Raw genomic sequence first — 12,710 nt, 5'->3', positions numbered from 1 at the left:
GGGATGCTAAAAGTAAACTTTGTCACTAGGGTATGGATAAATAAGAAATTGCACAAATTAGAGAGATGGGGTGAGAGACCAATAGGCGAATTATTGAGAGGCACAGAAAGTATATGTAAGGTGGGAGGATGAAAGACAGAAACAGCAAGCTCAGGTCATGGCCAATACTATGAGGGTAATTATGAGGAAGCAAGAAGGAAGTGGGGATCATAAACAATCCTTAAGGGAGAATCTCAAAGGGCACAGGGCTTCAGGATATAGAAGAGATGTGGGTAAATGGGCAGGTAGGACAACCTGTTACTATTGTAATAAAAAGGACATTTTAAGAGAGAGTGTCCTGAGTTAAGAAAGGAAGAACAGGTAGCTCCTCTCCTCACTTTTGAGGAAGAAGACTATTGGGGTCCAGACCCAGCTGAGAACCCCTAGTAAACCTAAAGTTTGGAGATCATAAAGAAGACATAATATTCTTGGTAGACAGGGACAGAGATCTTCCCTTTGTATACTACCCATTGGGGTAAAAATTGGGAGAAAAATCCTAAAGGTTATGGGATTTATGGGTGAGGATCTCCAGGTACTGATGTTAGACTGGACCCCTATCTATTGGAAGGGTCAACAGGTTTTCGCTCAATATTTATATATATCAGAAGTAATAGGATCGACAATTCCTATATGTGGTAATCTGGAAGTGCAATTGATGTCATCTGAAATTTATTGTTCCTGTATTTCTAAAAATTCTCTTAGATTGTGAAGTTTGAGAAGACCATTGTGATTTTAATCTGAGTTTGATATATGTGAATTGGGTGCTTTTAAAGGATGTGATGAAAATTTGGTAATTCTAAACTGTCATAGTTGGTTTAGAAATGTATTTACCTAGACTGAAATGGGTAGTTCAAATTTTACATACATAATAACGTTTAGGGCATTATTACATTATGTTAGGGCCGCATTAGGTTAAGAAGTTGGACAGTTGCTATAACCTAAGAAATTACAACTTCCAAGTTTTGTCTGGAAGTTCAGTTGAAATTGTTTTTGCTATAAATCAAGTAGTTATACAAAGGCCTTGTTGGGTCCTCCCGTCAATTCAGGATACATTGTGAACAGTTAAAAATGTGGTTTTATAAACTTCTTACAATGCTAAGAGTATTGGGCCTTAGAAATGAAAATGTTACCATTAGTGATTAAAATAATTTCCCTTGTAATCTAGAGGTTAGATTAGGAATTGTACTTAGTTAAGAAATTGATGTTGTTAAGTGGACCAAGGATTTTTAGATATTCAATCTTGTGTAAAGTTTTCAGGGTAGAGGAATTCCTATGGACAAAGGGTAGGTAATGTATAGAAACTAAGTGTTCTCCCCATTACAACACCTTTTTAGCTAAAGAACTTTGTGATATCTGGAAATTGTGTAATAACAAAGAATTGAGTTGTTATAATACTTTGAAAAAATACAGGGGTATGATTTTCAAGGCTGTATCATCTAAAGATATATTTATGTATGTTAATCTGAAGGTTTATGGACTAATTGGTGATGGCACTTTGGGAATTTTGAATTAATCCCAATGTTTAAAGGTTATTTTGCTTTAAGAAGGAGACACATCTCATTTTGGAGTTGTCCAAATAATTGTTCTTATAATTTTTAGAAGGCCTGCTGAATTTCTACCTGTAAGCTAATTGGTTGCAGTTCAAACCTATTGAGACTGGGTGCTGATTAAATCCTGGAAAGAAACTAAGCTTCAGCCCATCTGGGAGGGACCGTTCCAGGTACTTCTCACTACAGAGACCGCTATACGAACTGCTGAGAAAGGGTGGACTCATTACACCAAGGTAAAAGGACCTGTGGGGGAATCCCAAGAATGGACTATTAAGGACAATTCTGACCCCTTGAAGATTATTCTACACCGGAAGGGAGAGGGACACCAGGAGAGAATGGACTAATAACCTTTGTATTAATGTTGTTTCCATTATCTTGTTAATCGTTCAGTATATACCAGCTTCAATGAAGGATGGAGGGATTATTCCACTAGTTGAAAATTAGGAATAGTGGGGATAACAGGGACAGTGGCATTTTTTTTCCTTCCATCAGAATAAGGGGGGAGGCATAAGGGAAAGAAGTCATTGCCAGAACTTTTAATGTAACCAATTGTTGGATCTGTGGGGGTCCACAACAATTTGAAAATTGGCCCTGGGTACCTGTACCTCTGAGTCCGGCCTGGATCCTTAGTAATTGGTCTCTTCCATACCAGACCTAATGACCTCTTGTGGTATAAGGCTTATGAGTAAGGGTAATATAGGTTGGAATTTCTGGCACTCGGTAGCTATAGCAAGGTGTCAAGCAGAAAGAAAAACTAGTGGAATACTCCTGGATCCTTATAGACAGTGGGGATGGGATAGTGGTTTTTGTTCTGGACATTTTGATACTTTTTGAACTAAAAGTAACAAAACAAGTAGCCCCCGGGTAGAAAAGTGTGAGTAGAGAAGGACAGAGCAGCTGTGGAGGTGTCAATATTGAAGGAATGGAACCCGGTCTTACCAAGGAGGGCCCTTGGGGTTCCAAGATAAGCAATATTATCCCTTTCTTTGGAATGCTTCCTTTTTAGCAGTACAGGAAGGGAACACATTGGGAATACAGCTATATGATGATCTAATGCCCCCAAGTGAGAGGTTCAAGCGGGGGATAGATACTTCCCTAACAGTCACTGGGGATGCCAATGGGTGGGGAGATGAGTGGCCCCCACAAAGAATTGTTCAAAATCTGTGGTAGAGATTATCACCAACCAGACTGCCAAGGCATTGGACCTACTGGCTGATCAGGCTACCCAAACCAGAGAGGCTGTCTTATTATTTGCTAGCAGAAGAGGGAGGTGTTTGTGGGAAACTCAACCTCTCTAGTTGTTGCATAAAAATAGATGATAATGGACGGGCTGTAAAAGAAATTACTAATAGTATCAGGAAACTAGCACATGTCCCAGTTCAGACATGGACCAGTCCATCCAATCCTTCTTGGTTTGATTGGTTCAAGGGTTCCTGGTGCAAACAAATAATTGGAGTCTTCCTGCTAGCATTATGTGGCCTATTCTTGTTACCTCTTATGTATACCCTGTATTATACAATTGGTTACCGAAACTGCCATTCAGGGTATGGGGGTGGTATATTTTAATGAAGGAGGGAGGGTAAAAATGTTGATTGTAAAAACAGATGATGGGAAAGATGATGAAGAATGTGAATTAATGTTAAAACAAATTGAGAATAGGAGTGAATAAGAAGTGTGGGAGCAAAAATCCGAAAAGGGGGGGGTGGAAGAAGTTTTATGAGATAATATTATTGAATCATTATCCCATAGACTAAGGCTGGGATTCAAAGTTATATTGTATCTTTGTGGGATAGGGTCCTTAGATGTTTTAAAGTGATATGAGCAATTAGGTATTGATACAAATAGTGTAATTAATCACTGGAACTAAATCAGAGACATCTTCAGTTTAGGGAAAGGAATTTCAAAGTAAGTCTCTTTAGGAGAGAAGTTGTAGAATAGTTATGTATTGATGGAAAAAGTTAAATGTGGATTTGAATTCATTCCATCAACTAAAACATAAAGAGAAAAATTATATGGTTCAATTCTTTCAGATCAGGTATAATTAGAGAAGAATAGAAAAATAGAGGAGAAACTGATGCAAATGTGTTAGAGCAGTAACTTATGATCTTAATGGGAAGATTTTATGAAAAAGGGAGGAAATGCTTGCAAGCTATTTAGAGCTAGCTTTAAGGATGTTCCTGAAGCAATGTGACTTTATAGTCACCAATTATTGGAACTTGTCATTCAAAGACTTAATGGGACTGTTAACTGACTTTTTTTCTGAGTCTAACTCCAGGTGTGAGTATCAAGGAAGGCTGACCCAAGATGGCAGCAGCCCTGTGGGAGGGCAGGCATGAACTGCAGGTATGATTTCTTGGCAAAGTTGAGGGGGCAACTGTTCAGCATGTGCTGAGGTGGGACCGTCTTGACCTGATGCCTCAACTGAAACCTGGCAGGCTAGACCTGGCTCAATGCAGCTTGCAGTTTGACACAGCCTCTGCCTGGAGTTGACAGGAAGCTGGGGAAAATATGGTCCCCTTACACTAAGTCCCTACTGTCTTGGTGGCAAATTTCTATAATCAGAAGGTTTTGTAAGTCTATTAAAATAGTTGACTATGGAACATCTTAGATTACTCTAGGACTGGGACTAGTGTTGTTAGGTTTTTTTTCTTGGAAATGGTATGGAGACAATTAGGTCAAGGGCTTGTGAGGATATTTTGTTATTTGGTTAATATCATGCTTGTCTAAAGCTTTGTTACAATTAGTAATGTTAAAAGAAGAATGGCTTGTGGTTTATTTCGTACATGCCATCAAAGAAACATGGCATAACTAAAAGTTTTATTTATGTATTGTGTTAAGAATTGGTTATCTAATGTATTTAGGTAGGTGCTGGAGTCTGCTGTTAATTCCTTAGTGAAATATTATCCTCCTGGTGAGGAAATGTTAATGTAAAGTATGTAGGGAGTTAATGTAAAGTATGAGGAACTGGGTTCTAATGTAAAATTTCTTAAACATGGCAATTGGCCAAAGTTCCAATTTTGAATTTGTAAAAATGATCAGGGTTATAAGGATTAGAAATGGTAACTTAAAATTGGGCTAAGGTAACTTTTGTAGGAGAATGGAAAGAAAGCTGGTTCCTATAAGAAGGCAAGAAGAAGATGCTGGAGATGGCTGGAACAAATACCAAGGACCAGAAGACTTCACTGATGTTCCCTGCCAGACAGCTTATGGGAAGAGACTTTTGAATCTTAAAGGGACAATTGCATTATTGTTTTCTTTTGGGTCTCTGTATCTGTATTTACAAAGGGGACTGCCCCCTTTGATTTTTCAATGCGTCGATCAATCCTTCCCATATTTAAGGGGGTGATGATTAAGGAGAAAAATTCAGATGAGAGAGTGAGGGAATATTAAAAATGTGGAAACAAAAATTTGAATAAAAGAAGAGGGGGAAATTGTAAGAAATGGGAGGAGGAGTTTTGTTTCCACAGAACTAAAGGTGTGCTTCCCTGCCCTCCCCCACCCCAGCTTTAGCAGAGACCAGGCCTCAAGGTCGGTCAGGTGAGAGGTCAGAGGCTTGTACGCACGTGCATACTTTTTGAGAAGGCAGTCTGGGGAATTAGGCCAAACCCACTTGAACTTGTTCAAGCTTATCTAGGGTCTGGTCTTGGTCAAGAATCCAGGCCTACTGATTTGTATCATTTGCATATGTTAAAGAGGGAAAGTAGGGGAAGTAAAAGAATATAGTTTAATCCTAAACTAAGACAAGGAAAATCTAATTAACTTCACTTTTGCTTCTGTATCCTTATTATCCTATTTATATAAACTGTATAACCTAGGAAAACTATGTAAAAAACAAAGATTGTAAACTAACCATGACTCTAGCAGGAGTGGAGGGAATGGTTACCCCTGCTCCTGCAGCTGTATCGGTGTGAGTGTTCCCTCGAGCACTACACCCGCTCTCCCGGGGAGCGTAATAAAATGCCTTCCTCTGCAAAAAAAAAAAAAAAAAAAAAAAAGTAAATATATACTTATAAAAGCCAATTTATGTTAATTAGTTAAATGGGACAGGAAGGACTGCACCAGAATATGGCATGAGCTGATAAGATTGAAAAGACAAACTCCAGCCTTAAGGGTACCTCTAGAAAACTGAAGTGGTGATGTAGCCATCCTAGCTCTGAGAGAGTCAAGACAGAGTATTTGTTGCATGTGGAGCCTTCTCTGAGACAATGAGCTCTTTGCATTTACAAAGACTCCTAGAGATCTTCTCTTCCTGGAGTTTCATTTTTGAATGCAATAGTTTTGGGAATCCACTAAAAAAAATTGGTGACTTTTTTTCTCTTTGTGTTAGGCTGTAATTAATTATAGAGTTAATTTTCCAGTGTGTGTTTCCCTTATAAGTCAATTCCTTTTGAGATGATTTTGGCTGACTTTGCCTTTGTTAATTCATTGAATGTTTAAGTGAATTCTGTATGAGTATTAACATTGTGGCCAATAAGAGAAATATGGATCTTGCATCATTAAAATATTGGTGCCTAGTTAAAAAAAAACCTAATTGGAGACTAAACAATTTAATTCTAAAGAATTAATGGTTCAAAGAACAAATCATAGAACTTCACCAAAGAAAAGGACAAAAATGAGAAAACGTAACAAATTTTTGAAACATAGATAAGGTTGTCATAAGGGGAAAATGTTTATATCTTAACACTTTCATCAGCAAAAGAAAGAATAGAAGGGGGAGGAGCCAAGATGGCAGAGTAAAAGCAGGGAATTGCTTGCACTCTCCCCCAAATATCTCCAAATACCTTTAAAAATGACTCTAAACAATTTCTAGAGCTGCAGAACCCACGGGATGACAGAGAGAAACGAATCTCCGATGCAAGACAACCTGGAAGGCCTGTGAGAAAGGTCTGTCTCCGCCAGCTGGGAGCTGAGCATAGTCCAGCATGGGCCACAACAGCACAGACCAAGCAGGAGCAGGCCTCAGGAGTTTGAATGACTGACAGCTGTGGTGGTTTCCAGACTTCTCAATCCACAAATGCCAAAGACAAAGTACAAGGTCAGTGGAGAAACTCTATTGGACCTGGGTGAGAGAAGAGCACAGTCTGGCTCCAGCCCCAGTGGAGCAGGAGTGGTGGCATCAATGATAGCAGAGGCTGCTCCCAAAGCTCTAGCCTCACAGATGGTGGGGGGATCAAGTGGCTGATGAGAAGGGGATTGCAAGGATGTCTTTGCTGGCACTAAGGAAGGATTTTCTTCCTTTGTCCTGCTTGGATCTGGGTTGCAGTCCTGGGTGGTGGTCTTGGGGTGAGGAGTATCATTGGCATGGCAGAGCTTGTGGTGGCTGTGGAGGGGGAATCCTCATCACAGTTCCAAGGCAGAAAAGAGTGCTTATGGTCACTCACAGACCAGAGCACAGGCCAGGAGAGGAGTAAGAACTGAAGAACTTGGAAGAACTGAAAATTGACAGGTGCCTAGAAGTATCTCTGAAAACATTCAAGCAAAACTCCTGAAACTTGGGACAGAGCACTCTCTACTCTGGAAGCAGAATCCTACCTTGAGAAAGAGCTCAAAAGTCAAATAATTGGCTGGGAACAACATTAAAAAAATCAGACTATAGAATCTTACTTTGGTGACAAAGGAGATCAAAACATACAACCAGAAGAAGACAACAAAGTCAAAGCTCCTACATCCAAAGCCTCCAAGAAAAATATGAGTTGGTCACAGGCCATGGAAGAGCTCAAAAAGGATTTTGAAAATCAAATAAGAGAAGTAGAGGAAAAATTGGGAAGAAAAATTAGAGTGATTCAAGAAAATCATGAAGAACAAGTCAACATCTTGCTAAAGGAGACCCCCCCCCCAAAAAAATACTGATGAAAATAACACCTTAAAAAATAAACTAACCCAAATGGCAAAAGAGGTCCAAAAAGCCAATGAGGAGAAGAATGCCTTAAACAGCAGAATTGGCCAAATGGAAAAGGAGGTCCAAAAGACCACTGAAGAAACTAATTCCCTAAAAATTAGAATGGAAAAATGGAAGCTAATGACTTTATGAGAAATCAAGATATTATAAAACAGAATGAAAATAATTAAAAAATAGAAGACAATGTGAAATATCTCATTGGAAAAACCACTCACCTGGAAAATAGATCTAGGAGAGATAATTTAAAAATTATTGGACTACCTGAAAGCCATGATCAAAAGAGCCTAGACATCACCTTTCAAGAAATTATCAAGGAAAACTGCCCTGATATTCTAGACCCAGAGGGTAAAATAGAAATTGAAAGACTCCAGTGGTTGCCTCTTGAAAAAGATCCCAAAAGGAAAACTCCTAGGAACATTGTAGCCAAATTCCAGAGTTTCCAGGTCAAGGAGAAAATATTGCAAGAAACCAGAAAGAAACAATTCTAGTATGGTGGAAAAAAAATGATCAGGATAACACAGGATCTATCAGCTTCTGTATTAAGGGATCAAAGGGCTTGAAATATGATATTCCAGAGGTCAAAAGAGCTAGGATTAAAACCAAGAATCACCTACACAGCAAAACTAAATATAATGCTTCAGGGTAAAAAACAGATATTCAATGAAACAGAGGTCTTCTAAACATTCTTGATGAAAAACCAGAGCGGAACAAAAAATTTGACTTTCAAATACAAGAATCAAGAGAAGCATGAAAAGGTAAACAGGAAAAAGAGAAATTACAAGGGACTTATTAATGTTGAACTGTTTATATTCCTACATGGAAAGATGATATTTGTAACTCACGAGACCTTTCTCAATATTAGAGTAGTTGAAGGGAACATCATACATATATGTGTGTGTATACACATACACACACATATGGGTATATAGACAGAAGGCACAGGGTGAGTTGAATATGAAGGGATGATATTTTAAAAATAAAATTAAGGGGTGAGACAGGAATATATCAGGAGGATAAAGGAAGAGATAGAATAGGGTAAATTTTCTCACAGAAAATAAGCTAGGAAAAAGCTGTTACAGTGGAGGGGAAGAGAGGGGAGGTGAAAGGGAATAAGTCAACTTTACTCTCACCAGATTTGGCTTAAGGAGGGAATAACATACACACTCAATTGGGTATCTTACTCTACAGGAAAGTAGGTGGGAAGGGGGGGGATGATATAAGGGAGGGCAGATTGAGAGAGGGTAGTCAGAAGCAAACATTTTTAAAAAGGGACAAGGTAAAAGAAGAAAATAGAATAAATGGGGGTGGGGTAGGATGGAGGGAAATATAGTTAGTCTTTCACAATATGACTATTATGGAAATGTTTTGCTTAACTACACTTGTATAACCTATATTGAATTGTTTGCCTTCTCAGTGAGGGTGTGTAGGGAGGGAAGAAGGGAGAGAATCCAGAACTCAAAGTTTTAAAAACAAGTGTTAAAAATTGTTTTTACATGCAACTGGGCAATAAGATATACAGGCAATGGAGTATAGAAATCTATCTTGCCCCACAAGAAAGTAAGGGGGAAAAGGATAAGGGGGGGAGGTGATAGAAGGGAGGGCAGACTGGGGGAAGGGGAAATCAGAAAGCATGCCATCTTGGGGTGGGGATAGGTGGGAGATGGGGAGAAAATTTGGAACTCAAAATCTTGTGGAAATGAATGTTGAAAACTAAATATAAATAAATTAATCAAAACAGAAAAAAAGAATAGATCCATGAATCTAGCATGCACCTTAAAAAAAAAAACAGAACTAGAAACACAACAAACATCAAATCTCAACTGAACAACAAAATAGAAATTCTGAAAATCCAAAAAAGAGAATGAAAAACTAAAAAGAAAAAGAGAAGGTGATAAATAAAAATGAGGAGTTTCCTATTTTTTAGGTTGGGGGAACCAATAAAATAGAATCAAGCATTAGCTAGTCTAATAGAGAGACAGAGAGAGAGAGACAGAGACAGAGACAGAGACATACAGATAGATAGAAAGTGACAGAGAGATTAAATAATCAATATCAAAAGTGAAATAAGAGGGGCAGGTAGGTGGCACAGTGAGTAGAGCACTGGCCCTAGAGTCAGGAGGACCTGAGTTCAAAACTGGACTCAAGACACTTGATACTTACTAGCTGTGTAACTTTGGGCAAGTCACTTAATCTCTATTGCCTTGCTTTCCCCCCTCCAAAAGAAAGTGAAATAAGAGAATTTACAGAAAATAAAAAAAAAATAAAAGGAAATATTAGAAACAGTTTTGATCAATTATATTCCAAGAAAGCTTATGACTCAAATGATATGGCTTAATATTTACAAAAACAAAACATGTTTAGGTTAACACCATAAGAAATTTTTAAAAATTAAGTAACTAAATCTTAGAAAATGAAATTAAGTAGGTCATATATCAATTGACGAAGGAGAAAAATCCCAGATGTATTTAAAAGTAAATTCCATCAAACAGTTAATGTTATATTATATTATCAAATATTATATTTCATATATAATATATCCAATATTGCATATTGTTATATATCATAAATTATATATTCAATATTATATATTTTCCAATATTATAAAAATCATTACAAAAATAGAAAAAGAAGGGATCCTGCCAAATCCCTTTGATAAAAACATGTTCTTGATACTTCAACCAAGGAAAGACAGAGAAAGAAAACTATATTTCAATGTCCCTAATGAATTTAAAATACAATAAAATATTAGCAAAGAGATTGCCGAAATGAGTTAAAATGATTGCACAGTGTAATCAAGTTGGATTTATACTAAAAACACAACAGATTCTTGTAATAGGATTGCCAGAAAAAAAAGAAGACAATCATTGAAGAATTGTTTTGAATGCACAGAATAAAATAGAAGGGAGGTTAGAAATAATGCAGACAAGAATGCTTGGAAAGCTTTGCCATATTCCCTTTAAGCAACAGAAAAAGCAACAACAAAGATGCAAGAATTTATATACAATCCTTTTTCATTCCGTTGTGTATATGAAAATGCTTATTTTGTTTAGTGTTTGTTAAATTCAGAATAAAAAATTTAAAAAGAATTCTAAAGCTCACAATAACCTTAAGCTGGTCAGGGAAACTAAAGAAAACAAAAACAGTGGGATTTTGGGAAGTTTTTCTTTTTTCTTTTTCTTTTTTTCTTTGAAGGGTGCTATATTGACAGAAAGGGGAGAATCAATGAAAGGATGCTGATATCTGAAAATGAAGAGAAGATAGATCTGCTCAATTTTTATTTTGTTTCTGTTTTGTCTGCCAAAAAGAATGACCTTTTCAGGAGAAATGAGAGAACAAAAAGCCTAATGGAGTTGATGCCTAAGGTAACTAAGCAGAAAGTAAGAACACTCGCCGTCCTTGATGATTTTGAAGTCACTTGGTCCAGATGAACTGGCAGATGTAATCACAATGACATTGTCATGTCAACAAACATTTATTAAGGGAATATCATGTGCCAGGAAATGTGCTAAGTACTGGGGTTACAAAGGAAGGCAAAACCTACTCCCAAGCATTGATCATGGAAATTGGAAGAGGTACCACAAGATTCCAGAAGGGCCAATTTTGCCTTGATTGTTGTATTTTTAAGCCTGGGTCTCTCCATGTCATCCAGGCTGGAGGTGCAGTGACCTCTCATGGGTGGGATCACAGTGGTTCAATGTCAACATGACATAAGGGCTCCAGTGAAGTGCACTGGGGTATGTGCTTTTTCCAGTTTGACGTAACAATTTTTATCATTGGCTTGGGTCTTGATAGGCTAGAGTATTAGGTTCAATTTAGTAAGATGAACTCTGATAGGGATAAATGTAACATCTTGCACTTAGGTATAAAAAAATCAACAAAATAGGGAAGACATGGTTAGATACCCATGTTCTGGGAAAAAATAGGGGATTTGGAGAAACGTGAGCTTAATATGTGTCAGTCTTATGATGTGGCAAGCTAAAACCTAATGTGATCTTGAGCTTTATAAAGGCAGGCATAGATACCAAAAATAGGAAATTAGAGTCTCACTGTACTTTGCTCCTGTCAGAACATACCTGGAGTACTGTACTGAGTTCTGGGTACCATATTTTAAGAAGAACATTGAAAAGCTGCAATATGTCCATAAAGGACAACCCAGGATGGTGAAATTTCTTGAGTTCATGCAATATTAGGCTAGTTGAAAGAATTGGTTATGTTTAGCTTGAAAAAGAGAGGATTCAGGGGGAGAGGTGGGGGATGACAGTTGTGTTCAAGTATTTTAAGAGCTGTCACCAAGAGGAGAGATTAGTTTTGTTCTGCATGACCTCAGGGGTCAGAACCCAGAGGATTGGGTGGAAGTATCTAGGAGACAAATTAAAGCTTGATGTCAGGAAAAACTCATAATAATTTGAGCTGTCCAAAAGTGGAGTGGACTGCTTTGAGAAGTGCTGGGTTCTTCCCCCTTGGTGGTCCTCAACTAGAGATTGGATGATCACTTGTCAGGGAATGTTATGGTGGAAATTTTTTTGTGTGCAATTATATGTGGGACTAGATAGATGCTAAGATTCCCCTCATCTCTCAAATTCTGTGATTCTGTGACCTTCTAGGACCTTCTTCTCTAGGCCCTTGTTTCTTCTTATATAAAAATGAGAGCATCAGACAGAATGATCTCTAAGGTCTTTGTCCTCCATAATATTCTGTAATTCTTTATCATGAGGAAGTTTCCATCAACGCCATAGATTATTGCAATAAATTGGCCCAATAGGACCAATGTCTTATTATTATGAGTTAATACCCAGAGTCACCTGTGCTATAAACATTAAATAATACTAAACTAGTCATTCTTCACATGCTCACTTTGGCAGCACATATACTAAATTGGAATGATACAGAGAAGATTAACAGAGTCCCTGAGCAAAGCTGACATGCAAATTCAAGAAGTATTCCATATTTGTTTAACAAAAGCCCCACATTCTTTATATTTCTCTACCAGAGTTTTTTTTTTTTAACAGCTTCAAAGTATTTTCACATCTATTTCTTTTCTTATTTTCTTCCTTGACTCTATAAGGGGTGTTATTAATTAAAGCTGGGATCATTTTTCTTCACCAGGCCTTTTCATCATAGTGAAATGTGTTAGTTTCATATTTATCTGCCTAGTAGATGAGATGCTCTGATCTCAGGTACTATACATTTCTGTTTCCTTCCACCTTTGAATAAAGCAATGA

At 37.6% G+C, this 12,710-nt stretch overlaps 1 non-coding gene across 1 annotated transcript; it reads left to right on the top strand.

Moving 5' to 3' along the window:
• Positions 1-12,334: 12,334 nt before the first annotated feature.
• On the top strand, positions 12,335-12,440 carry LOC118845124. The gene has a single exon (XR_005010008.1). It is a non-coding gene; the product is annotated as a U6 spliceosomal RNA (small nuclear RNA).
• The last annotated feature ends 270 nt before the right edge of the window (positions 12,441-12,710 follow it).

This window comes from Trichosurus vulpecula, chromosome 3, assembly GCF_011100635.1.
Source record: "Trichosurus vulpecula isolate mTriVul1 chromosome 3, mTriVul1.pri, whole genome shotgun sequence".
Classification (NCBI taxonomy): domain Eukaryota; kingdom Metazoa; phylum Chordata; class Mammalia; order Diprotodontia; family Phalangeridae; genus Trichosurus; species Trichosurus vulpecula.
The sequence above is the reverse complement of the archived record's forward strand: the minus strand, read 5'-3'. Positions and strand labels throughout refer to the sequence as shown.